Below are 27,377 nucleotides of genomic sequence, written 5' to 3' on the forward strand. Positions count from 1 at the left end.
CCTTGTTATCCAGAATGCGTTTTGATGCTTCCAAGCCATGTGACTTGGACTCGTTTGAAAAAGATTATATTTCATTCCCCCTCCCCCATTCCCGTGTTTTGTCCCTAAGCATCCTTTCCCCACTTCCCTAGGGCACTTGCCTTTCCGGAAATGCCCTCGCCCAGCGGGCAGCCTCCACATCCCGGGGAGGTAGGACTGGGACAATAAGGCGGTGGCCGGCGGGCCTGGGGCCGGGGGCTGGCTGGGTGCAGGGCAGGGGCTGGAGCCGCCAGGCCGCCGGACAGCCGCAGAGCAGCGCAGCTCGGGCCGGGGCGGTGGTTGCCATGCAAATAAGGCGGCGCCGTGGTGGGGAGCTCCCCTTACCCAGGGGCCCTCCGGTTGCCAAAACAGACCATTCCCCAGAACAGTCGCCTAGAAACGGGCGCTGTCATAGCAGCCTGTCTAGAGGCCAGCCAGCCGCGCTGCTGGGAGGAGCTGGGTCAGGTTGTTCAGACCTCCGCGGCACCCCCTCCCCACTGAGTCTCTACCTCAGGGAAGGGAGTGGTGGCTTGGGCCTCTCCTTGGAGCTAGGGGAGGGCGCTAATTGGATTGGAACACTCCAGAAACACATCAGCTGCTCCTCCCTGGGGGAAACGGGTGGGGGTTGCGGGGTGGGGGACGGGGGGAGGCTGCAGGCTGTCTTTGTGATGACAGGTCTCAGCCTCACCCTCCCAGCTGCCACGCCCTGACCTGGTCCTCACCAGCCTCTGCCCACCCAGAGCCTTTCTGGGGCACAATGGCAAGCTCTTCGTGGAGTGAAGGATGTAGGCGTGGATCAGAGAATCGCCAAAGTGTGATCCAGCCATGATAAAGAGGTGCCTGATGCTCTCGGAATTGAGGATGGTCATCTGACCTGCTGTGAAGCAGTCAGGAAGGATACAGGTTTGCTGCTGCTGCAAGGCCGGTACCTTAGCTACTTGGTCCTTCAACACACCCTTTCTCAGCAGGCTTCCCTCATCTTACCCGTCCTATGCTGATATGCCATTCTGAACCTGGAGGCCGTGACTTTCCTATCTCATTTGTCACTAAGCGACCTTCTTGTCACTTAAGTGTGCTTCTTGCCTCTTATCAATTAAACTAAGGTATAAATTTCTAAGGGGGTTTCCCCGGTGGCTCAGATAGGAAAGAATTCATCTGCAGTGTGGGAGACCTGGGATCAATCCCTGGGTTGGGAAGATCCCCTGGAGGAGGGCATCGCAACCCACTCCAGTATCCTTGCCTGAAGAATCCCATGGACAGAGGAGTCTGGCGGGTTACAGTCCAGTCCATGGGGTTGCAAAGAGTTGGACAGGACTGAGCGACTAAGCACAGCACTGCACATAAGCTTCTAAAAGGCAGAATCCATGTAATTCTGCAATGCCGCACCTTGACTGTGAAGAACAAGATAGATTTTTAACAAATCCCTTTAAATTTAAGTGCCAGTGATCTTTATCATCCTAAGAAGCCTCTAAATTTACCTTTGCAGTAACTGTTTTAGATTGCTTTCAGAGAATACTTGAGATCGTTGATTAATCACTCAGTTCTGTCTGACTCTTTGCAACCCCATGGACTGTATGTAGCCCACCAGGCTCCTCTGTCCATGGGATTTCCTAGGCAGGAATACTAGAGTGGATTGCCATTTCCTTCTCCAGGGGATCTTCCTGACCCAGGGATCAAACCCATGTCTCCTGCAAGTCTCCTACATTGCAGGCAGATTTTTTACTGTTGAGCCACCAGGGAAGCCCATTTTTCCTATGTTTGTTGGTTTTCCCCAGATCATAAATCCCACTTCTCAAAGTAAAGGCCAGAAATGTGCTTTCTTAGACTCCCTTGCAGCTAAGATATAGGTGTGTGACCTACATTCCACCAATCAGATCCAACAATATTAGACTGATTTGGAAGAGAGCAACTGAGGAAGCAGGGACCCAGAAAAGGGGGTGGGGGAGTCACCTCACCTTTAGAATAACAGAGGAGATGCTTGGGGATCCACCCAGTTAAAGGGAGTGAGGTGAGGCAAGTTATAGAATTCATGCTGATTGACAGCTGCTATGGTAGCTTTGCTGGAAGAGTACCTCTGGGTGGTCTGGCTGTCATCTCTGAATACTGGACCTTTGTAGCAATCATCCCTGCTGGATTCTGTAAGCCTCTTAATCTTTTTAAGTAAGTTCCTTTTCTGTTAAAGTGGATTCTGTGGTTTGCAACTAAGATCTCTGATACAGATGGTTGGACTGATGGATGAATAGGTGGGTGGAAGTGTGGGTGAAGGGTGGGTGGGCACCAAAATATTGAGTGATTTTTCTGGGGGTGAAGAGATTATAGGCTATTTTTTCTCTCTGGTTCTCTTCTTAGTTTCTTCCTCTTCTTTTTTTTTAACAATGGAATGATGTTACTAGTATAATAATAAAAAGCTATCAGGAGCCCAGACCTAGGAGAGCTCAAAATCCAGTGCAGCGCAGATCAGCACAGTGAACATGCAAGCCAAGTCTGAACACTGGGTGTTCCAAGCCAGGATGAACTCTGGAGATGCCATGACATTGGACTCAGATCCCGCTGTCTCAGCCAGCCTGCCCTACCACCAGCAAAAAGCCTGCTTTCTTTCTTCTCCCCTCTGAACCCCACACCAAAGGCTGTGCCCACCACTCAGAGGCATGCACTTGGCTCATCCGGCCTTGTGACATTGTTCCTGTTGTTACCCAACAATCCCATTTTACCATGAGCAAGGATGACAAGCACATTTGTGACTCATCCCATATTGTTCTGCCCTCTCCCTGCTCTGGACTCCCGGCGGCACTGCCTGTCCCTTGGCTGGCAAGTACCACAACCTTGCTCTGCAGCTCTTTTTCACATGGGCACATCCCGTTGCCCAGCACAGACTCAGCTCCGTGGAGGCTGAGACTGCAATTAATGTGATTTTTGCACAGGTTTGCAGGATGAAGGATTTTATGATATGTCTATAGAAGGTGAGAATCATATGGTTTCTTTTCACTTTGATGACTTCACCATAGCAAAATTATAAGCTTTTGCAGACAGAGGCCTTTTCCTTCTTTCCTTCCTTCATTTGTTCATTCATTCAGCACATAGTGAGTAACTATGATGTGCCAAGCACTGTGCTGTGTGCTGGAAATTTAATAAGGCATAAATCCTCTTCTTAAGGTGTTCACAATTCAATAGTAAGAAACAGATATATTGGCAAATAAACAGGAAAAAAAAGTGATAGAAGAGTTCAGATAGGCAAGTGTGCAAGGTAGAGAAGAGAGTGACTGGTTGAGGACAGAAAGAGCTTTTCCATAGGAATAATATCAAGTGCTCTCTCCAGGACAGCTGTCCTCAGTACAGTGCTTGACCTATGCTCATTCACTTAATCCTTACAATCCAAGGCATGTGCTATTATTACCCCCATTTTGCAGGTGAGGAAACTAAAGCCTAGTGAGGTTTAATGTCTTAGAAGTTTGCATGCTGGTGAGCTGCAGGGCCGATTTGTGCACCTATGGCTCTCTGCTCTAACAGTGAGTGTAACTGTTGTGCCGTACTGCCCTGAATGAATTCTGGAAAGGGGAGTAAGTGATCACTAAGCATGGTGGCCTGCTACACAGGACAGGGCACGGAGTGGCTCGTGCCTGTTCTGCTGTTCTGCTCAGGTGGGACACAAGTGCATAGGAGAATGGTGTAATGCAGGGATGGCCACTCAGCGATGGGTGAGAACTCACTGCCACAGTCTTGGACTTTGGTTGTTCCCTTTGTTTCTTGGTGTTTAATTGCAGTGCTGAAGAGTGGCGACCTAAACAGAATTGTGAGGTTGGCAGAATGGGCTTCTCCTCCTCAGGACTGGATCAGGAGTACCCCTGGCTTTGGAGTCACAGGGACTTGGGATCCGGTCCCAGCCCTGCAGCTGACTGGCTGAGTGACTTTGAGTAAGTCACTCATCATCTCTGAACCTCACGATTCTTGACTGTTAACTGATGCTAATAACCTCAGTGCTGACGTAAGATTAAATGAGATAATGCATGTAGATCAGTTTAGAACTACTGCCTAGCATGTAGCAAGCTGGCCCCAAATGGAATCTAAGTTCCAATCCCTTGTCTACAGCTCTAAAACCTAAAAAGCTCTGAAAAGGAAACACATTTGGCAACAAAACCTGTCCTGAACCAGTGCAAAGTTAAGTCTTTCTTTAGTTGCACCTAGCACTTTTCACATTCATGCATTGGAGAAGGCAATGGCAACCCACTCCAGTGTTCTTGCCTGGAGAATCCCAGGGACGGGGGAGCCTGGTGGGCTGCCGTCTATGGGGTCACACAGTCGGACACGACTGAAGCGACTTAGCAGCAGCAGCAGCAGCAGTATCATTTGCATTTTCAGAAAGGGAAGCACAGTTCCACCTAGTATAATGACCCATTATCCATACACTTTATTACAGAAATATCAATGCATTTGAATATAGAATGCAGCCCACATCCTACTAGAGGCATTACAAAGTATATACTACAGACACCGTGTTGCTTTTCTAAAATTAAAACCAAAAGCCCTGAATTACAAAGCACATCTGACCCTAAAAACACCAGATAGGGGGTTCAGATTGGCATCAGCTTCCCTCTGGACCACTCTCTCTACTTCTGATCTACTACTTAATCCCAATTACTCAAATGATCCTTGGCATCTGGAACCAACCGTTGGTTCCAACAGAAATACATGTCCATCCACACACCCTTTGGGCTTCCCACAGACTTGCCTCCTGCAACCAAGTTCTTTGCTCCCAATGACTCCTCCACTCTACTCTCTGCCAACCCCATACAATTTGGGGACTCTTCTCCCATACCCTGGTAGAGAAGATGGACTTTGGAAATGTGTCCTCCTCTGACCTGCTGTGGCAGTATGGTCTCAGCAAGTTATTACCTGCCCATGAGCTGCAGGATTATTGCTGGAAGTCCCTATTTGTGCTCCAAATATTGTCTGCTGACTGTATAAGCAATGTCTGGGATATAAATGTTGTGCTGCTCCTTTTCAAGTTTGTATTGAAGCTTTGGTCGTTTTCCTGCTATGAGTTTCCCCCAGTTGACTAAAGCCCAAAATAACAACTCCCTTCATGTGCAGGATGACAATAATTTCTGATGGGAAAAAGGAGTCCTTGTGTTGGAGCAAGTTGGAAACCCCTGAGCTGGGCTATCCAGACCGCATGTCATTTCCCCTTTAACAGAGTGGGAGTCATGAGACCTGAGGTCGGGTTCCAGCCCCTCCCCTGCCTGGCTGGCTGATCTTGGGGGCAGCCCTTGTGACTTGCAGAGCTTTGGTTTCCTCATCCTGGGGCAGAGATCATAGAAATTATTTGGCAGGATTGACAAGAAGATTAAATGAGATAATGAAAGGGCTTCGAAAGCTGATGTGTTGCACAAACACATCATAAGGACTGTTGTCATCTTCTCACACATACTGTCAGCTTCTTAAGGTCAGGGGCAGCGTCTTCTGTTTTTACCTTCAGTTCCCTCCGAGACGCTCCCCCTGATCCCCGCCCCAGCCTCTATCTCCTGCCCTCAGCACAGGGCTATGGAGATGACCTTGTAAGAACACTGAAGTGACTAGCACGGTGGCTTAGCACTTAGAAGTTGCTGGATACATGGCAACTGATCCCCACGCGTGCACTGTCATACAGACAGGCAGTAGAGGGCAGAGGTTCAGTGCATGGACCCTGGTTCAAGTCCTCTCTCTGCCATGTGCTGAGTTTGGGCAAGGTTGGCACTTACCTGCCCTGCCATCCTCATCCCTCACAGGTGGCTGATGAGAACAGCAGCTAGTTCTTGAGGTGGTTGTGAGAACTGAAGGAGTTGAGACTATGCCAAGCCAGGCGCAAATCAAGCCCTCATAGGCATCAGCTGTTGTTATTATTTTACTAATTATATCCCGAGGTGGTGCAAGAAGATCATGAGAGGAAATCTAGCTCTTGGGTTTTGTTTCGAGTTGAAAAGGTCTTCAAAGATGGTCAGAAGCTCAGGGCGGCTCTTATGGTCAGCACAAATGGTGTAGCTGTGAATACACTTGAGCATCATTCCCCCCAGGTGTGGGCTAATCCCTAGACCAGACATTGTTGGGTAAAAAGTGTGCATATTTAGCTTTTGGATAAATATCACAACTGTGCATAGATGTTTCTGTTTGCGTTCCTTCCCACCAGAACAAGAGAGCCTGTTTCCTCATACCCCAATGCACCCACATTTTTAAGTGTAAATCTTATTGATTTCTGACTTGTGAATATTTGCAAGATGCACAAAATTCAAAGAGGTACAAAGGGCATACAGGAGCACACGGGATTTCCTGTCCAGTGGTTAGGATTCGTGCTTTCACTGTCACGGGTGACGGTTCGATCCCTGGTCTGGAAAGTAAGATCCCTCAAGTCGTGGGTTGAGGCCAAAAAGCAAATAAACCAAAAAAAAACAACCACCTGAGTCCGCTCCCCAGAAACACAAACTTTGATCTCAGCCTCTCTGGTAAGTGGAAAGTGGTGTCTCACTAAATACATCTCACTATTGTATTTATGTGAAAACAAACTGGAATGTATTGGAGTAGAATGTTATATTTGAACGAACTTGAAGATAAAACTGGAGACTTCAAAGACATTCTCAAGGGTGGGGCGGGGTGGGGAGCTGCTTCCGGCTGTGCCCCCACCTGTTCTAGGGGAGAAACTTGGTACAACTCTGAGTTGTCTATAAAACGAAAGCCTGAGGATGCCCCCTGCTCCCTTTGATTGTACTGGGGCTTTCTGAATCACCCCAGTCACCTGTTTGCAATCCTTCCCACTTGGCCACCACCTTGCTGTCTGACCCTGAGGCAGTCGCCTCTGCTCTGGGCTTTAGTTTTCCTTGAGGGTGGAATGATTTGAGAGAATAGCATTGAAACAAGTATATTGGTGGTTTAGTCGCTAAGTCATGTCCGACTCTTGCGACCCCATGGGGTATAGGCTCCTCTGTCCATAGGATTCTCCAGGCAAGAATACTGGAGTGCGTTGCCATTTCCTTCTCCAAACATATATATTACCATATGTAAAATAGATGACCAGTCCAAGTCTGATGCATGAAATAGGGCACTCAAAGCCGGTGCACTGGGACAACCCAGAGGGATGTGATGGGAGGGAGGTGGGAGGGGGGGTTCAGGACGGGGGAGGAAACATGTACGCCCGTGGCTGATTCATGTCGATGTATGGCAAAAACCAGCACAATATTGTAATTAGACTCCAATTAAAATAAATAAATAATTTTTTTTTTTTTTTAAAAGGAAGGGTTGGTCTAGGCCCCTATTTCAGGTGTAATATTCCAGGACTGTTCAACTAATTCACACTGAGGTGTAGATGACTGATAACAGCTTAATGTATTACCTCTCCTGTGGGTGGGACCATTTTAAGAGATGTAATTTCTCATCCCCAAAGAATGAATGTGCCTGTTGCAATTTCAGGCATGGTCACAGGTGAGCAGGGGAAGCTGTAGGGGAGGGGCACCTCGCCTGGCATTCCTTCAGTGGTCACTGGTTTTGAGGGGGGTGCTGCTCGGGCCGGGGCGAGGGTGTCGGCTCTGAAGGGACGGACGTGCCCTTTGGTTTCCCTGCAGAACTCACATCACACTTGTTTCTGTCTGGCACTGGCCAAGAGTAGGGTTTTGTCATACAGAAAAACGCTTCATCAGGGAAACCCTCGTGTGTGGCCTGGAAAGCTACCCTATCCCCTGGGGCAGGGGGTGCAGCGGGTGGGGGGGGGGCGGGGATGGGGGGCGTTTAGCAGCTTGACTTCCAGGTTCGCAGGTCAGTTCCCATCCTGGGCAGAGTGGGCCGTCCGCATTCTGCCAGAGCAGGTGGTCCCTCCACACCTGGATCCAAGACGTCTGCTTTTCGCCCAGGGAGAAAGAAGGTGCCAAATGCTGTCTGGTTTCATTTTCTGTGAGGAGGTTTGGTTTGGCTTCTGAATTTTCAGGGATGGTGTGAGAGAGGGGGTGGCTCGTAGCCACCACAAGCCCATCAGAAATAAGAGAACCGTTTCTCTGAAGTCAAGGCCAGCTGGTCTCGTACGGCGTACAGTGACGTAGCCCAGAGCATCTGCCTTCCAGTCCCCTCAGGGGGGCCACTTTGTCCCCACCCGCTGTTTGGGGCTCCCGGCAGTGGAAACAGCTGAGGGAGTCAGTCTGTGCTCCAGCCAAGGCTGCGGTAGGTGGGGATGGAAACCAGGGACTCTGGTCAGTGTCTCCACTCTCTTGGCAGTGCTGAGAGGTCTGGGCCAAGTCCCCGGGGTGGACGTCCCTCGCTCTCCATCAGAATCCTCACCTCCACATGCCTTCCTCTTTTCTGAGCAGGGCAGTTTCTCAAGCCCTGTTGATGCTTAACCCATGAGCCTCACCATGGACAACAGAGCTCCAGGGCCTCCCTACTTAACTTGGGGTCTGTGACTAGCAGTCCTGGCCTCACTTAGGAGCTGGTTGGAAAGGTAGCATCTCAGGACCCACCCTAGGATGCTGAATCCGAATGTGGAGTGTTACAAGATACCAAGTTGGCATGTGAGTGTTAGGGATGCTGCGTGTCCTGAGGAGGCAGAAAGGAGAGAAGGAAGTATAAGCTCCCTGGGGAGATCTCCTCTGAGAGGCAGATACCCCCTCAGATCTGTTCAAGGGCGGGGGGCGCGGTGGACACAGGAAAAGGCTAAGGAAGACCCTCTAGGAAAACACACTGAAATAGGTAGTTGCCTTTAATGATTTTGGTTTTAACTTCATTTTTACTAGGCAATTCACTTACACAGTTAAAATTCTAGGGTGCAGAAGGGTATGGCAGACACAGTTTCTTTCCCACACTTATGTCCCAGCCACTTCCCCTCAAAGGTAACCTCAGTTACTAGTCTAGAGATATGAGATATTATGCAATAAAAGCACATGTGCACGCTTGTGCGTGTGTATGTGTGTTGTTGTTAATCATCAGATCCTTTTTTTAAAAATTCAAATGGTAGGTGACGATGGTGCCTAGACCTTACTTTCTAAACTTATCTTTAAAAAATTATGTATTTATTTTTATTTTTTGGCCTCACCACATAGCGTGAGGGATCTTAGTTCCCCTACCAGGTATCTAGCCCTTGCACCCTGCCTTGGAAGCCTGGAGTCTTAACCAATGGACCGCCAAGGAAGTCCCAATATATCTTTAAAAAATTTTTTTAATCTTTTAAAAGAATTTTGGCCGCTCCATCTGGCTTGCAGGATCTCAGTTCCCCAACCAGGGATTGAATCTGGGCCAAGGCATTGAAAATGCTGAATCCTAACCACTAGACCACCAGTGAATTCCTGTACTTAATATATTTTGGAGCTCATTCTATATCAATATGTAAAGAACATCCTAGATTATATTTCAGCTGAATATTATTCTACTCTAAGGATACGTGCTAAGTGGCTTCAGTCGTGTCCAACTCTTTGTGACCCTATGAACTGTAAGCCCACCAGGATGCTCTGTCCATGGGGATTCTCCAGGCAAGAATACTGGAATGGGTTGCCATACCCTCCTCCAGCGGATCTTCCAAATCCAGGGATCAAACATGTCTCTTACTTTTCCTATATTGGCAGGCAGGTTCTTTTATCACTTGAACCTTAGTTTATATTGCCATGCCCCACTGATGTACTTTGAACACTTTTGTTTTGTTTGTTTTAATGTAGCTTAATCTTAATTTTAGAACCTGGGAGGTTATTCTAGCTTAGAAATTCTTTCATAGAATCCTACTCCACTTCCGAGACTCAGGTCAGTGTTGCCTCCTCTGGGGAGCTCTACCTCCTTCTCCCATCCTCCTGACAGGTACCTTTGCCAGAACTCTAATCACGTGATATTATCAAGGGAAAGGCATGATAACATTTCCTTTTGTATTCTCTCACCCTATGTTCCAACAGAGTAGGTGCTCAATGGATGTGAATGAAATTGAACTGATCATCCCTAATAGGGAAACCCTCCACATTCTGCTGCTTGAATACCTCTAGTGACAGAGATCTCACTTCCTGAAAAGTACATTCTGCCTTTGAGAGACTGTATCAGAAGCAAAGTACATTTCTTCTGTTAATAATACAACAGGGGATAATAATACTCCAGGGGATCTTCCTGACCCAGGGATCAAACCCAGATCTCCTGCATTGCAGGCAGATGCTTTACCCTCTGAGCCACCAGGGAAGCCCCAGTAATACAACACAGAAATTTAATTCTTCTTCCAGATATATTTAAGATATATATATATTTCTCCAAACCACTCACTTTCTCTGTGGGTCCTGCTTCCAGACTCTTCTCCTTCCAGTAATTTCATCCATACATTTTTTGGCTTATAATATAACCCTTAAAAAAAATGATGTGTGATCACTACACACTTATTAGAATTTGTTGTTGTTAGTCACTAGATGCGTCCAACTCTTTTGTGACCCCATGGACTATAGCCCTCCAGGCTCCTCTGTCCATGGGATTTCCCAGGCAAGAATACTGGAATGGGTAGCCACTTCCTTCTTCAGGACATCTTCTGACCCAGGGATCAAACCCGAGTCTCTTGCTTTGGCAGGCAGATTCTTTACCACTGAGTCACCAGGGAAGCCTATGATGGAGTGTGTGCTTAGTTACCTAGTGGTGTCTAACTTTTTGTGAGCCTTGGGCTGCCATCTATGGGGTCGCACAGAGTCGGACACGACTGAAGCGACTTAGCAGCAGCAGCAGCAGCAGCAGCAGCAGCATCAGGACTGTAGCCCACCAGGCTCCTCTGTCTATGGGATAGAATACTACTCAGCAAAAATACTAAATTAAAAAGCAAACAGATTGACATACTTAACAATGTTGATGAATCTCAGAATAATTATACTGAGTAAAATAAGCTGGATGAAAAATAGCAAGAGTTAGTGCTAGGTGATTTCATTTATTTAAAATTCTAAAAAATGCAAACTGATAGTGACAGAAAGCACCTTAGTGGTTGCTCGGGGATGTGGAGGTGGGGAGGAGCAAGAGGAGGGATTAGGAAGGGCACAAGGAAACTCTGTGTAGTGATGGTTATGTTTACTTGATTCTAGTCATGGCTTATACACCCGTCAAAATGATCAGATTGTATATTTTAAACGTGCAGTTTATTGTAATTCAATGATACCTCGAGAACGCTGTTTAAAAAAAAAAAAAAAAAAAAAGCCTAAGGAATCCCCCGGTGGTCCAGTGGTTTGGACTTGATGCTTTCACTGCAGTGACCTGGTTCAGTCCCTGGCTGAGAAACTAAGATCCCATGAGCCTTGTAGTGCAACCAAAAATCAATGTCTGGAATTGGCTACATCCCCTCATTGACACTGATTGATGTGGTGCACAGTAGGGCAGCTAGCTCCTTTGATTTTGTTACTATAGTCTGTTGATGAAACCCAAGTTTATGTGAGTTGTTTTTTTTTTTTTTCCAAATTTTATTTATTTATGGCTGCATTAGGTCTTCATTGCTGGGTGTGGGCTCTCTCTAGGTGCAGCGAGCAGGGGCTACTCTCTAGTTTTGGCGCTTAGTTTTTTCATTGCAGAGGGCTTCTTGTTGCAGAGCATGGGCTCTAGGGCTTGCAGGCTTCAGTAGTTGCAACACTCGGACTCAGTAGCTGTGGCTCTCGGGCTGTAGAGCATGGGCTCAGTAGCTGTGGTCCACAGCCTTTGTTGCCCCTCGGCATGTGGAATCTTCCCGGACCAGGGCTCGAACCTGTGTTCCCTGCAGTGACTGGTGGATTAACCACTGGTTAATCCATTAACCAGTGGTCCAGTTAATCCAGTGGTCCATTAACCACTGGACCACCAGGGAAGTCCATATGTGAGTTTTAGGAGTGCTATCACTGTCCTTTAAGTTCAGCAAAACTTAAAGGACATTGACATCATCAATGCTGACATGCCAACCCGCCTCCAATTTTTTTTTAATTAATTTATTTTTTATTGAAGGATAATTGCTTTACAGAATTTTGCTGTTTCTGTCAAACCTCAACATGAATCAGCCATACATATATCCCCTCCCTTTGGAAACTCCCATCTCTCTCCCCATCCCACCCCTCTAGGTTGATACAGAGCCCCTGTTTGAGTTTCCTGAGCCATACAGCAAATTCCCATTGGCTGTCTATTTTATATATGGTCTCCTCCAATTTTAATGTGAATTGTGTCAATTACCCCATTCGATGTTCATTTCATTTTTTTTTTCTAACGGAACAAGGGATGGCATGGAACAGTGGAAAGTATAATATGAACTTTGGGGGTCAGATTCCTTTGACTAGATGCTCAGGGTGGATATGTTACTGAGCTTCTCTGAGACTTAGCGTCCTTATTTGTAAAGTGAGTCAGTATTTGTGATCTCATGGAGGTGTGACAATCAATGACACCTCTAAAGGAAATGAACTTAGTACTTGGCCAATTAGGACACTCAGTGAAGAGAAGCAATTTTATAGCTTTGAGATAGAAGGGAAGGGGGCAGGGCACAACCTTTAAAAGAATGAAAACAGTCATTGAAGATAGGGCAAAAACTGGCTAGAACAGACTAGGTTCAAGATGGCAGAAGATTCGACTTTCAGTAGACCTTGAGCATCATACACCCATTGTAATACATTAGCTAAGTCACACACCCCCAGGTGCCAGGACAGTTCCCAGGTGGGTCATAGAAGACCAAAAAGTGAGCAGTGGTCCAGTTCCTAGAAATACCTGCCCCTCCCCCAAAATAGTTGGAATAACCCTTCTACTCATTATCCTATGATATTACCCAGCCCATAAAAATGAACCACCCCATATTTCAGGGCTTCTCACCTTCTGAGATGGCTCACACTCTCTCTGTAGAGTGTGCATCTCCAAGAGCCACCCTTGCCTTTTGAGACAGACTGTGTTCCGGCTATGGAATGTGTAGCTCTCTAAATAAATCTACTTCTTATGTATCACTTTGACTTTCACTGAATTCCTTCTGCACTGAGACATAAAGAACCTGAGCTTCATTAAGTCCTGAGGCCAGGTGAACAGTTTTAGCTGGCAGACTGTGGGTTTGAGACCCAGCTGGGGTGTTCAGTTATAGCTCCATCACCCTGCCCATCGCAGTATTTTAAAATCTTCATTCTGTGTATGTCAGACTTCTCACCTTTGTAACATCTCTATATCTAATTAGCTGACCTACACACCTTTAAGGGTTTTCCAGGAGGCACTAGTGATAAAGAACCCACCTGCCAATGCAGGAGACATAAGAGATGTGGATTCAATCCCTGGCTCGGGAAGATCCCCTGGAGGAGGGCATGGCAACCCACTCCAGTATTCTTGCCTGGAGAATTCCATGGACAGAGGAACCTGGCGGGCTACAGTCCATAAGGTCACAAAGAATTGGACACGACTGAAGCGACTTAGCACATACACACCTTTATCAGACTTTCTAATATGAACACTGAAATGGGCCAGGTCAAAACCAGCCTCATGACATACCACCACTGAGTTTCTCCAGACTGATCTGCACTCCTTGGGTTGGAAGTGATGAGGGTAGCCCTACATTTTTAAGTGGGGTGGCTAATATGCTGACTAATGTAGGAGCTGTTAGGGGAGCATGGCACGAGAGTAAAAGTAGAGCAGCATAAAATAGAATGGTGGCTACTCAAAAATCGAATGTAGAATTATCATAAAATCTAACAACCCCACTTTGGGGCATACACCTGAATGAATTGAAAGCAGGGAGTCTAACAGATGTATGTACGTCCAAGTTCGTAGCCAAAAATCACCCACCAAAAGGGTGAATCAGTAGCTAAAAGGTGGGAGGAGCCCAAGTGTCTACTGACAGATGAATGGATAAGGAGAAGATGACCTAAACCTATAGTGGAATATTATTAAGTCATAAAAAGAAAGTTCTGCATGCTGCAACATGGATGAACCTTAAAGACATGCTAAGTGATGTAAGCCAGACACAAGAGGAAGACGTTGTATGGTTCTGCTTATATGGGGTCTGTAGAGCAGTCAAATTCATAGAGATAGAAAGTAAAATGGTTGGTAGGGGCTGAGGAAGAGAGGAATAAGGAGTTATTGTCTAATGGGTACCGTTCAAGTTGAGAAAATGAGAGAGATTGATGGTTGCACAAAAATATGAATGTACTTAATGCTACAGAACTGTATATCTGGAAGTGGTTAAAATAGTAAATTTTATGTTACGTTTATTTTTCTACCTTTCTTCTTGTTACTTGTTTTCTTTCTCCTTTTTGGCCATGCAGTGACCTTGAGTCCAATCAGGGACCAAACCAACACTCTGTGCAGTGGAAGCTCAAAACAAAACAAAACAAAACACAACTGGATCACCAGGGAAGTCCTTATTTTACCACAATTTAAAAATAAAGTGGAGTAGCAGGCTGTTCAGTGGTTGGGAAAGCCTGGCCCATGAGCTGGAGAGACAGCAGAGTTGGGATGAGCTGGAGTGGGGGTTGGCCTGGTCAGAACTGGGATGAGACAGGAGAGGAGGTCAGCATGCCCTAGTGAGCCCTGAAGTCCAGCTGAGAAACTGGGACTTGAGATCCTCACTGAGTCACTCCTTGGAGTCAAACCTTTGCCTCCTGGTTAAAATAAACACTTTCCTGGGGGTGAGTTAACCCAGGGACTCTGCAGCTGGCACATCAAGTTAATGCAGATGGGTTTGCAAGCCAGCCACTCGTGGTGGGTTTATGGTTAGAGTGGGGACAGAGTGCAGCCTTCTCGATGGGCAAGTCTCAAGCAGAAAGACACCCCCTCGTTGTCCAGGACTGTCATAGCTCTGGGCTTATATTGCAATTCCTCCATTCAGAGTCAGAGGAATGTGCTCTTAACTGTTCTGTGCCTCAGTTTCCTCATCTGTAAACTGGGGACAATGTAACCTTGTGGGTCAGGGAGAAAAAGAAAAAAGGTCCATGTGAAGAGTCTGCCACTTTTGTCTTCTCCTTCCAAGGAAGAAGGCTGGCCTGTTGGCATGCTATTTCAGAGGAAGTGAAACAGGGCAAAACCCAGAGTGGGTCAAATTTCTTTAAATAAGTAAGAATGGGGCTTCCCTAGTGGCTCAGATGGTAAAGAATCTGACTGCAATGAAGGAGACCTGGGTTTGATCCCTGGTTCGGTAAGATCCCCCCGATGAGGCAATGGCTACCCACTCCAGTATTCTTGCATAGACAGAGGAACCTGGCAGGCTATAGTCCATGGGGTCGCAAAGAGTCCGACATGACTAAGCCGTTTATCACTAAGTAAGAATGAAGCGGGAGGGAGGAAGAAGAGACTCACAGAACCATTTGGGGCTGTGGGAAGAGAGAGGCAGAGGAGATGGGCTGAGGAGTGGCACTTGGGGAGATCAGAAGTCCCCCTGTTTCGTAGATATACTTTCCCCATGGCTCGTGTGCTTCCTCGGGAGGTTTTCAGAAAAGACCTATTGTGTTAATTTTAAAGCTGTCTTGGAATTCTGAGGTTCTTTTAAAACAAATTTTATTTTTTTAATTTAATTTTAAAAATGTGAGGGGGTCACACTGTGTAGCATGCAGGATCTTAGTTCGCCAACCAGGGATAGAACCCGGGCCCCCTACATTGGGAACGCAGAGTCTTAACCCCTGAACCGCCGAGGAAGCCCCTCTGAGCTTCTTTTGAACACTGTTCTAGGACTTGAGGTGACTCATTATATCTGGTTTACATTTGCAAAACATCCAGTGCATTGTAGGGGTTCCACAAATGCTCCCAGTTATTTTGGGAGAAGACAGACCTGAGAGTTGGGGAGACAAGGGCTGGGTATTTTCAAAGAGCAGAACACTTCCTGAGATTCCAGGCTACTAGGTGAGGTCACAGGAATGGTAGGCCCTCAAACCCTCCCTTCTCTTTAGAGCTGCGCTGACCAGTAGGGTAGCTACCTGTCACATGTTGTATTTAAATGTCAAAAAAAAGTTTAAAAAACTCAGTTCCTGAGTCAAACTTCCTAAGTCAAGCACAAGAGGCATTCAATAGCCACACGCAGCTAGTGGCTACCACTCTGGCCCACGCAGCAGAGAATACTTCCATCAGCACGGACTCTTCTATTGAGCCGCCTGCTTTAGAAAGATGAGGGAAAAGCCCAAGTAGGTTGATGTGTTTGTTTATACCCTGACTGGTTCCCAAAAGGATCTGAAGCAGCTGAGGACGGCCCGTGGCCCTGAGCCCAGTGCCCTCTGGCTAGAGATGGGAAGGCTGGCGTGTGGGCTGAACTGGGTCACGAGTGGAGTAGCAAAGAGAAGAGGCCCCCGTGGGCTGAGCTCCGGGGCCCAGATAGGAAGTGGGAGGGAAGGCGGAGGTGGGGATGTTGTGGGAGTGAATGTCAAAGGACAAGGCCGTGAGCAGTCAGATGTTGAGCAATGCGAGAGCGAGGGGAAAGATCTCTGTTCCTCTTAGCAATGTATGGTTATCTCACTTGTTTAATCAAGGAGTCCCCGATGCCCTTCTGTTCTTAGATACAAATTCCAAATTCCAGCTAATCAGCGGCAATTACAGGATATGCTGGCTGGGTGCAAGTTCTGACTGGCAGTACGCTGGGTAGGATGCCCACGTTCGTGCTCACCGCCCGGCTGGTGTGTTCGTCCCAGAGGCTTCAGGGCCGGGAGACATCCTTCTCGGGGTAATGCGAGTGGAAGGTTCTAGCGGAAGGCGGCCAGGTCCTGAGTGTTTTCCTGTGGCACTTTCAAAGCAAAGATACCCTTTAGGAGGATGGATTCTTTTTGAGGGCAAATCAAGAGCTCAAAAAAAAAAAAAAAAAAAATGTTCACTTGATTTGACTTTTGTGTTAAACTCATTTCTTGGGATTAAGACAAGCCAAACATATATTAAGATGATTTTAATTTAAGCTTTGTTGGAAAGTTCAAAGACATCACAGGGCGAGATGGGGTGCCAAGGCAAGCAGCTTCTTATTGCTTAATTTGAGATAATATATTCCCATAGATTTAAGTTTTACTTTTATTTTGAGGTGTAACAGACTTACAGCAAAAAGCGCTCATCTTTAATGTAGAGCTTGGTGAATTTCTGCATATGTATGTACCTGTGTAGCCTCCACCCAGAGCAAGATTCAGAACATTTCCAATACCGTAGAGAGTTCTCTCAAGCTTCCTCCTGGTCAATTCCCCCTTCCCAGAGGTAATTTCTATTCTGATTTCTACAGCTGTCAGTTTAGCCTGTTCTTTCTTTCTTTATTATTTTGGGCTGCACTGGGGCTTCGTTGCTGTGCTTGGGCTTTCTTTAGTTGCGGCGAGCAGGGGATACTCTTGGTTTTAGAGCACAGGCTCTAGGCACACGGGCTTCAGTAGCTGCAGCACGCAGGCTCTGTCGTTGTGGCTCTCGGGCTTGGTTGCTCCTCGGCATGTGGAATCTTCCCAGACCAGGGATGGAAACTCATGTCTCCCATATTGGCAGGCAGATTCTTATCTACTGCACCACCAGGGAAGTCCTAGTCTGTTCCTGAACTTCATACAAATGGGATCATTTAGTACATATGGTCCACGTCTGGCTCCTTTCACTCATAAGTCCATGAACTTTTTAAGGAAAATTTTATGAATACAGATCCACAATCCTTTGCCTAAGACCACTGGGGCCTAATAGGTTTCGGAAATGCAGGATTTTTCATAGTTTAGAAAGGTAGCTTGATGAGATCACTTACACTGTATATATTATAAAATGCCCCCAGCAGGGTCTAGGTCAGCACTGGGTAAACATACAAACATTTCTGAGCAAAGTCTATGAATATTCACACACTAAGTGGTGTAAATAAAGGCTGTAAATAGCCCCTCCCCCCCTCAGTTGAGGTTGGTTTTGCAGCCAAAGAAGTTCACATCGGGTCAGGCTTTGCAGTCAAATGCCTTAAGATAAAACGTTTTCAGAGATTTGGGGTTTTTGAACAGAAAAAAAGCATAGAGAACCTGTTAGTTCCCGATGAGCCATCGGCTCTGTGGGAGGCAAGCACCCGCCCGGATCCAGGGCTGATAGAAGGTTACAGAAAGCAGCCTCCCCCAACCCCCTGGAAGTGTGCACCAAGCCAGGTCCATCAGGAGCAGACTTTCTTGGTTAGGGCTGTCGGAGGGTCCACACGTGAGCTTCCGACGCTGAAGAAGCATGTGTCTTAGGCATTTTTCTGAGATCTCTGTCTTTGCTTAGATTTTCAAAAGAAATCTACACAAATAAGCCTCAGAGCTCAGTTAGAGGGTGCCCTTGAGGGTCAAAATGGTGCTTAGAGCTGCTCTGCTTGGACCTGGCTGTCTAACAGACTGTGTCTCTGATGACAGACACTCAGTGACGATCGGGTGAGGTGGTGAGAGGCGGTAAACATACACAGAGAGGCTGAGGTGTGGAGAAGGAGGGGAAAGGAGGAGAATTTAGGGTTGGAGTTAGGGATGAGTGTGAGGGAGCCAAGAAGAAAATACACCCAGGATTGCTCCCGCCCCCTGTGTATATTGTGTGTGTCTGAGCCCAGGAGAGTTTCTCCCTGGGGTTGGGGGTTATGACTTGAGTTTAGGAGCCTACATGGAACATTTACTTTCTATCCAGGGCTGAGGATGCAAAGACCAGTAAGAACTTCTCCCTGTCTGTAAGCCTGTGGGAGCTACATTGTATCTCTCTGATGGGTTCCCATTCCTCCCCTCTCCACCACTAAAGGACACACACACACACACACACACACCCCAGGAGTGACCTCACAATACAGGCCTCAGGCTCTAAACCTTTTGGGCTTTCCCCTACCCTACCCTCCTAGGTCCCATGTTGATAAAGACCAATTGAAAGGAAGGAAGGCTTTCTTTGCTGACAGCGGCGTGCAGCCACTAAGGTGATGTGTTTCTCAGAGGTGTAGAGTGGTGTTGCTGGCGTTTTAGTTCCTTTCCAATATCCCCCCCCCTTTTTTTTTTTGCCGTGCCACATGGCATGGGGGATCTTAGCTCCCTGGCCGGGGACTGAACCTGTGTCCCCTACAGTGGAAGCTCAGAGTTGTAACCACTGGACCACCAGGGAAGTCCCATTGTCCCCACCACTTCGTTGTGTGAGCTTGGAACAGTGCTCTGCCCTGAGTCTCAGTTTCCTCACTTGTAGAATGACTCACTAGGCCTACTACTCCCTACTTTACAGGATGTTGTGGGGATCAAAGGGAATAGTATGAGGAAGACGTCAATGGCAAGTCTCACATGAGTCTGAACTATGCTCACAACATGTGTACTGTGTTCCCAATCTCACAGGCAACCCGCACTCAGCACCTTCGGTAGCAGCATGTTAGGGGTTGTCATTCTACCTGCTAGGCACCCAGGGGTGCTACGGGGCTGTATGGTCTCATGGGTGACTCACTAACAGGTTCTCTGCACCCCTCAATGTGGTTTTACTCTCTGGTTGTCATAGTTCTTTGGAAAATAGTTGCTTGTTAACAGATGTTGATAATAGCCCAAGAAAAGTTATTTTTCACTATAGCCCCCAAGGCTCAATGCCTACAAGTGCTCAAGAACTGCTTAAGCTAAAGATTTACAGGGACTTCCCTGGTGGTCTGGTGGCTAAGACTCTGTGCTCCCAATGCAGGGGGCCTGGGTTCAATCCCTGGTGAGGGAACTAGATCCTGCATGTCACAATTAAGATCCAGGGCAGCCAAATAAATAGATATTTTAAACAAATATAAATAAAGATTTGCAGATCCCACCCTCATCCTCTCAGATGCCCTCTGTTGTGGGAGTGGGGTAAAACCCTTCCCCACCATATAAGGGCTAGATTGGGGGCTGGGGCAACAGCCACCAGTACCCCAGAACCTGAGAGTTAGAAATGGTCTTTCCCATGGACAACAGTCCTGCTTTTTGGAATGTTTCTGTACAACAAAGTGGAAAAGTATGAAGATGGTCATCACGGGGTTATTTGTAATAGCAGTTAAGTTGACAGCAACCACAGTGTCCACCCCATGACGGATGCTGGGATAAATGATGGAGTCCACGCAAAGCTGGCTCAGAATGTCACAGAACAGCACTTCCTACCTGAGGCTCCACAGACCCAAGCCCCAGGAGGATCCCTCAAGGGACTTCACAGTGAAATATGTCTAGGAATCACCAGTCTCCTCCTGATGATTCAGAATACACATTAGTAAATTAAAGACTCTGAGAAGTCTTTCAGGAAAGAAGCCCATTTAAGCTGGCGTGAGCCAGTGCGTCCCAAACAGTCAGGGAAAGACACACCTCTGAAAAGCAAAATGGCCCTGGTGCCCTGTGGGGCCAGTTTGGGGAATGCTGGTTACAGGAGACTCGAATGGGAAGAGCTGGCTGAAAAATGCAGGTTCTGAGAATTTCTGCAGGACAATTCAAACTCACAAACCAACCGATGGTCTGTCTGCATTTGGAAAAAGTCTAGCAGGACACATGCCAGAAAGGCAAGGGTGGTTGGGGTGGTGAGATTATCGCTGATTTCAATCTTCATCTGTTCATTGATTTGGGTTTTCTAAACTGCCTTTCTTTGCTGTGTATAGTTTTTATAATGAGTTACAAAAGGAAAAAAAAAAAAAGATTGTTAAGAAGACAGAGTGATGGCTGAAGGCCCGTGCAGGGCGCTGCCCCACCTGGAGGAGCTGAGCGTCCAGTTTGGCTGGCGGCTGGCAGCGAGGCCAAGTCCTTATTTAGGCAGAGCCACCCGAGCTTGCATTCCAGCGGGGATTCTTCCCGGCGCATTCCTCCTCCAGCACCGCGCGTCCAGCTGCAGCCCGGCTCCTCCCTCCCAGGGCCTCCCTCGCCTTTGGTAGCCGCCGCCGCCGCCGGCCCAGGCCAGGCCAAACATCTGGACCTCATTAGGAGCCGCCAGCACCAAAGCCCGCACATCTGGCCGCCGCGCGGCGGAGTGCGCGTCAGGGCAGCAGAGGGGAAGGGGCACGTCAGGACAGGGCCGCCCGGAGCGCATCTGGACGTGGGAAGGTGGTGGGCGGCTGGCCGCAGACAGTGCAGTACACTGCGGGCTGGGGTGGCCCGCGCCCTGCCCCGCCCCCGCCCGGCAGAGAGGCTCCCTTCCTGGTGGTAGAGCCAGGGGGCCCCTGGGACCTCCCAGACTGCGGGGCAGGCCTGGGGGAGAGGCGGGGTCTCTAATCCAGGCCGGGTGCTCTTGCCCTTGGGCTCCTGGGGCTGAGTTCCCCGGGGAGCTTGCCAGGGCAGCTTCAGACCCCATTGCAAAGCAGAAATGGATAGGAATGGGGACTGCCTAAGCTCTGGGTGGCTGAGCCCTGGGGTTGCAGGACCCGAGGCAGGGTCTTCTACATCAGGACCATATGAGAAAGGAGGGAGGTGCAAGGAGACAAGATGGAAACAGCATCCCCATTGCCTTGTCCAGGACACGCCCAGACCCGGCTCTGCTCCTGTGGGCCATTATTTGCCCCTTTGGGGTCGGCTCAGCCAAGTCTTGAGCAACCTTGCCAGTTCTTTCCTTGAGACAGAGGTAGATACTTCTGATGTCCTTTCCAAAACGAGGTAGAGATTAAAAAACCCGCCAGTCAATGAAACAGAAGGTCTATCACCTCAGTTGTCACTCCTCCCCTTTGTCCTAGGGCCCCGGACCTTGGCTCCCACCTGGACAACCCCTTCGCCCAGTAACCCCCAAATTCTCCTGCTTCTGCTCTCCCTCTGCCGCCTCTCACCCACCAGCCCCTGCCCACCGCAGAGAGTGGCTTACCCATGGGTCCACATGCCCGCACAAGTACCCTCAGAGGAAGCCTCAGAAAGCCCTAGTGGGTGCCAGTTGTAGGAGTGGAAGCCAAGGAGTACAGTAGAAAGTTCAAGGGCTTCAAACCCAACAGACACAGTCCCAGATCCTGCTTGACTAACCCCTCTGAGCACTGGTTTTTTTCAGCCGCAAGATGATATCTTTTAGAGACCTGTTTGTTTGTGTTAAATTTTATTTATTTATTTTTGGCTGTGCTGGGTTTTCTTCGCAGCTCAGGCTTTTCTCTAGTTGCTGTACGTGGACTTCTCACTGTGGTCGCTTCTCTCGTTGTGGAGCTCAGGCTCTAGGGCGCGGGGGCTCAGTAGTCGCAGCTCCCGGGCTCCAGAGCACAGACTCAATAGCTGTGGTGCACGGGCTCAGTTGCTCCACAGCATGTGGGATCTTCCCAGATCAGGGGTTGAACCCATGTCTTCCACATTTGCAGGCGGATTCTTTACCGCTGAGTCACCAGAGAAGCCCTGAGAAATGTTTTAAGCTCTGTGATAGAAATATAATTCTATTGTATATTTATCCAATAGAAATATAACGTCAACACACATGTAATGGGAGAGGGTATTTTACGCTTTCATTTTGGAAGCATTTTAGATTTATAGAAAAGTTGCAAAAATTATACAGGGAGTTCCAGTAAACTCTTCACCCAGCTTCTCCTAAGGTCAACATCTTGCATAACCATGGTACATTTGCCAAAACTAAGAAATTAACAATGGCACATCAACTTTATTCAGATTGTACTAGTTTTCTCAATCAAATGTCATTTTACACTTTCTTCTAGCTACATTAAAAAAAAAGAAAAACAGGTAAGGGAATTCTCTGGTGGTACAGTGGTTAGGGCTCCTCGCCTCCACTGCAGGGGATCTGGATTCAGTCACTGGTTGGAGAACTAAGATCCCACAAGCCTCACGTCAAGACCAAAAATCAATCAATAAAAATTCAAATGAAAAATTAAAAAGACAGGTAAAGTTAATTTTAATAATGTGTTTTAAGCCAGCATATCCAAAATATTGTCATAGCAGCATTAATCGATATAAAAGACATTATGAATGAGATGACATTTTAAAAATACTAAATCTTTGAAATCAGTGTGGATCTTATAGCACATTTCAATTTAGAGACAATTTTTTTTGCTTGCTGTGTAGTAAGATTTCCACAAAACATATAGTTGAAATAGTACATTCATATACCAAAGTAGTTCCAAACATACTTGAAAGTTTTCTGATAACTGAATTAAAACTGAGTTAAATTAAACATTTAGTTCCTTAATTGCACTAGCCACTTTTCAAGTGTTCAATAGCCATGTATGGCTAGTGACTTCAATGCTGGACAGCTCAGATTTAAATAAATAAAATGATAATGTATGAAGACTGGTGTCTAGCACATAGTAGGTATTTAGTAAATAGTGTCTTTGTTATTATATTGGATTTTACCTAGAGTGTCTAAAGGTAAAATCCAATTTTTTAAAAGATTTATTTGCTTTATTTATTTTTTGACTGCAGTGGGTCTTTGTTGCTGCACTCGGGCTTTCTCTAGTTGCAGACAGCAGGGACTGTGCTTTACTGTGGTCTTAGAGCTTCTCACTGTGGTGGTTTCTAGAGCTCAGGCTTAGTAGTTGTGGCCCACGAGCTTCATTGCTCGACAGCATGTGGGATCTTCCCAGACCAGGGATTGAACTGGTGTCCCTTGCATTGCAAGGCAGATTCTTAACCACTGGACCACCAGGAAAGCCACTAAAATCCAATTTCTAATCATGTCATCAAGACTATGTGTCCGTCTCCAAGTGTAATTCAAGGAAGCAGAGAGAGAGAGAGAGAGGGACCAGGTAGAGGGACCCCATACTCTTGCCCCTCAGTTTTCTGGGTTCTTGTGCAGGTTGAATCAAGAGAGGAGCCCTGAGTTCCCACCCAGCTCCCCCTCCTCTTATTTCCAGATCTGGGTGCTCATTTTCCTCTCTGGGCCTCAGTTTCCCCAAATGGATGAAGTAAATGAGAGGGAGGCTTGTTTGGGTTACTGGATCCACCTAGAACATTTTAGAATTATTTCAGGGAATTCCCTGGTGGTCTAGTGCTTAGGACTCTGTGCTCCCATTGCCTAGGGCCTGGGTTCAACGCCTCGTTGGGGAACTAAGATTCCACAAGCCATGCGGTACTGCCAAAAAAAACAACAAAAAAGAATTATTTGTGCAGGCGACATTTGGCGGCCCTCACTTCTCAAAATTCACCCAGTGCTAACTGGTCAATAAGGAAATAGATACGATAGAAAAAGAGGACTTATTGTTCGATTCACAGTGTGGGCAGGGGACCCGCCATTGTAGTTCTTAATATTTGTGTCCACAGATTGAGACACCCTCTCCCAGTCTCGAGGTGCCTAGGAAACCTAATTAATTATGGAATTATGGAGCGACACTTGTGCTAATATAGAATAGGGCCGAGGGAGTTAGGTGTCTCGGGGGATATTTATAACAAGCCATGGAAGTCTGGTGAGTCATGGCTCTGCTTTCCGAGAGGACACACCTGCCTCCCAGGAGGGGAAGCTGCTGCTTGAGGGTCAGCCCCCCCACTTCCCTGGCCGGATTAGAGACACACACAGTGTTGGGGAGCCCCCCTCCATTCTGTGGGCTCCCCTGGGACATTGATCAGCGCAACCCGTCCCCCGCCCTGTTTCAGCAGAATTTCCCAACAGCCTCCCGCTTCCCAGATTGAGGTTGTGCTGTCCACTGATAAGGCTGCAGGCTGGCTGCACCCTGGGAACATCTTATTCCAGAGGGATTCCTTCCGGGAAGCTTTCTACGGTCAAGCCCAGCTGTGCAACCAGGCTCTTGAGCAGCCTCCATCCGGGGCCAGTCCTTCCGGGATGCGGAGAGGCAAAGTTCAGAGTGGAGAGCAGAACACCGAGCCCTTTCTCTGTGCCAAGCCCTGGGAAGGGCACTTGGCACCCCTCAGCTCACTGAGGTGACACAATAAGCTGAATGATGAGTTCCATCAACCCGTATTTCACAAACTGAGATTTACGGAAAAGCAGCTGGAAAGGAGCACACAGTTAAAAAGTTCTAAAGCCAGGCTTCTAACCCAGGCCTGTCTAAGTCCCGTCTTGTTTTTATAAGATCATCTCAAGCTATTGGACTAATGGTACAAAATATGCATATATCACGTAACCCTTGAAATATTGAAAGGAGGGCCAAACTGGGAAAGTGGAATAACTTCCAAAATAATAGAAGGAAGCATTCAGTGGCACTATATATAAAGAGGGAAAAAAGAATACAGGACTGATGGAACCAATAGAAAATATATTTAATCCTAAATATATTCACAACTGGGTCTTGCCAGGTGGCACAGTGGTAAAGAATCCACCTGGCAATGCTGGAGACACAGGACATGTGCGTTTGATCCCTGGGTTGGGAAGATCCCCTGGAGGAGGAAATGGCAACCCTCTCCAGTATTCTTGCCTGGAGAATCCCATGGACAGGGGACTGTGCTATGGACTGGTGGGCTACAGTCCATAGGGTTGAAAAGAGTCTGATAGGACTGAATGACTGAGCACACACATTCGAACACACATTTACAATTACATTAAATACAAATGGATGAAATGTTCCTGTTAAAAGATAAAGGTTGTCAGACTGGATAGAGGACAGAGCCTGACTCTCTGGGGTTTACAAGAGATACATCCAAGGCATAAATAAGGATTCAGAAAGGTGGAGGGCAGAGCCCAAGTCTACATCAAAGACCTCTGAGACTGTAGGAACTGCCCTCTCTCCCAGATTTCAGCCTCCCAGCTGGTCCCTTTCTTGCCTTGGCTCAGTTATCCTGTGAGCATGTGGTGTAGTAGAAGGCACTCAGGCACTGGTGTCAGATGAACCAACCATGTGACCCTGGACTTTCTAGGGCTACCTGGGCCTCAGTGTTCTCCTCTGTAAAATGGAACAATAGCTAATACCTTAGAGAGCTACTGTAAGAGCTGGGAGACAATAGGTTCGTGGCAAACGAGACACTGGAGCTCTTATTATCTTTACTTTTTGTTCATATGGTGATCATTTTACTTGTGCCTGTGTAATTGATAAGACCCTGACAGTGTGATGGAATTATGAAAACCTCTCCTCTGTGTTTTTGGGTGGTTGGGAGAGCGTGGTGGATGGGGAGTAGGGGTGAGCCCACTCTTCCTTCTGTGCTGGGAGGTTCCCTGGAGCCAAGATGCCTCGTTCCTATCTGCTTGTATGCCTGACCAACTTGTTGCTCTGTCTTTGATTAAGTCACACTCCTGCTTAGGCCCTAACCTTGGCAACTTCGTACCATCCATGTGTCAGAGTCCCTCTTGTCTTCAAGACCTCAAGACCTCAAGACTTCAAGTCTTGCTTTCTGCCCTCTCCTTCTGCCTGTGGGCTCACCGCGGCATTAACCAGCCACTCAACCCTTCTCCGACATGCCCCTCCGAGTCTGGCCCAGGGCTGCCCCCCTCCTCGGTCATTCCGGCTCACACTCCCTTGTCTACAATTCTGGAACCCAAAAGCTCTGAAAATCAGACCTTAAAAAATAAATAGGTTTGATATAAACTGATTTGGCTACGAAGCTGGTCTGCCCTGGTGTGAGGCTATTTCAAGTCTTTATTATGTCTCTTACCGTTCACAGATCTTGTCGCAAAAGCTTTGCTGTGTTTAATTGAGGGTGCCGTCCAGACCCTGCTGGGTGCTCTGTAGCGTCAGCACCCGCGTCATGTGAACTTTCTGAAATCCAGAAAGCTCCGAAAACCCACAGGCGTCTGGCCCCAGGGCTTCGGGTGAGGAGCCGTGAGCCTGCAGTAATGACCACCCGCTGTGCGCAGGCGCTTCACCTCTGTATCCGTCTCTCATCCTGGTCAGAGCCCTGTAAGGCGGGCGGTCCTCCATCTCCCGCATGAGGGTACTGAGACCCAGGGTCATCCACCTGGGAGAGTGGCTGCCCACGCTTTCTCCTTTGCGTCTAGTTCCTAGGTTTCCTCAGGAGCTAGTCCCTCACCCCCACACCCCCGCCTCCGCTCCCTGTTTCTTTCTGACGCTCCTGGGATTTCAGTATATACTAATGCCTAGTTTCACTCATCCGACAGTATTCATCCAGGGCTTCTCATACTCTGACGTGCACACGAAATCTTAAGTTGCTGACTCTGAATAGGTCTGCATGCGATAGTCTACATTCCTATCCAGCTCCCAGTTGCTGTCGGATCCCACTTTGAAGAGTAAGGGGCTAAGGGAGAGGTGGGGACACAGAGTTGAATAATATGCAATCCCAGCAGGACTTCCCTGGTTGTCCAGTGCTTAAGGATCTGCCTTGCAAAGCAGGGGGCTCAAGTTTGATCCCTGGTCGGGGAACTAAGATTCCACATGCCACAGAGCACCTAAGCCCAGGAACTGCGACTAGAGAGCCCGCGTGCCACAACGAAAAATCCGCATGACGCAACAAAGATCCCGCGTGCTGCAGCTGAGACCCGACGCGGCCAAATAAATAAGAAATGAATTGATTTTAAAAAAGAGATTCAATCGCTGCTGTTACTGCTCCCATTGTAGAAGAGTTCTCTATGTACCTGATCTGGAGGTGGGTGCTATAATTATCCTCATTTGACGGATGAGGAAACAAGCAGGGAGAGATTAGGTAACTTGCCTAAGGCCACACAGCTCATAAGTTGCAGAGTCAGAATTTGAACCCAGTGAGCCTGTCTCCAGA

General features: G+C 47.6%; 1 long non-coding RNA gene across 1 annotated transcript; it reads left to right on the plus strand.

Moving 5' to 3' along the window:
• The first annotated feature begins 771 nt into the window (after window positions 1-771).
• LOC129645962 (uncharacterized) lies at window positions 772-27,166 on the plus strand. Its single transcript, XR_008711610.1, has 2 exons — window positions 772-921; window positions 26,947-27,166. It is a non-coding gene; the product is annotated as an uncharacterized LOC129645962 (long non-coding RNA).
• Window positions 27,167-27,377: the final 211 nt, after the last annotated feature.

The sequence above is a fragment of the Bubalus kerabau genome, chromosome 3 (genome assembly GCF_029407905.1).
Source record: "Bubalus kerabau isolate K-KA32 ecotype Philippines breed swamp buffalo chromosome 3, PCC_UOA_SB_1v2, whole genome shotgun sequence".
NCBI lineage: Eukaryota > Metazoa > Chordata > Mammalia > Artiodactyla > Bovidae > Bubalus > Bubalus kerabau.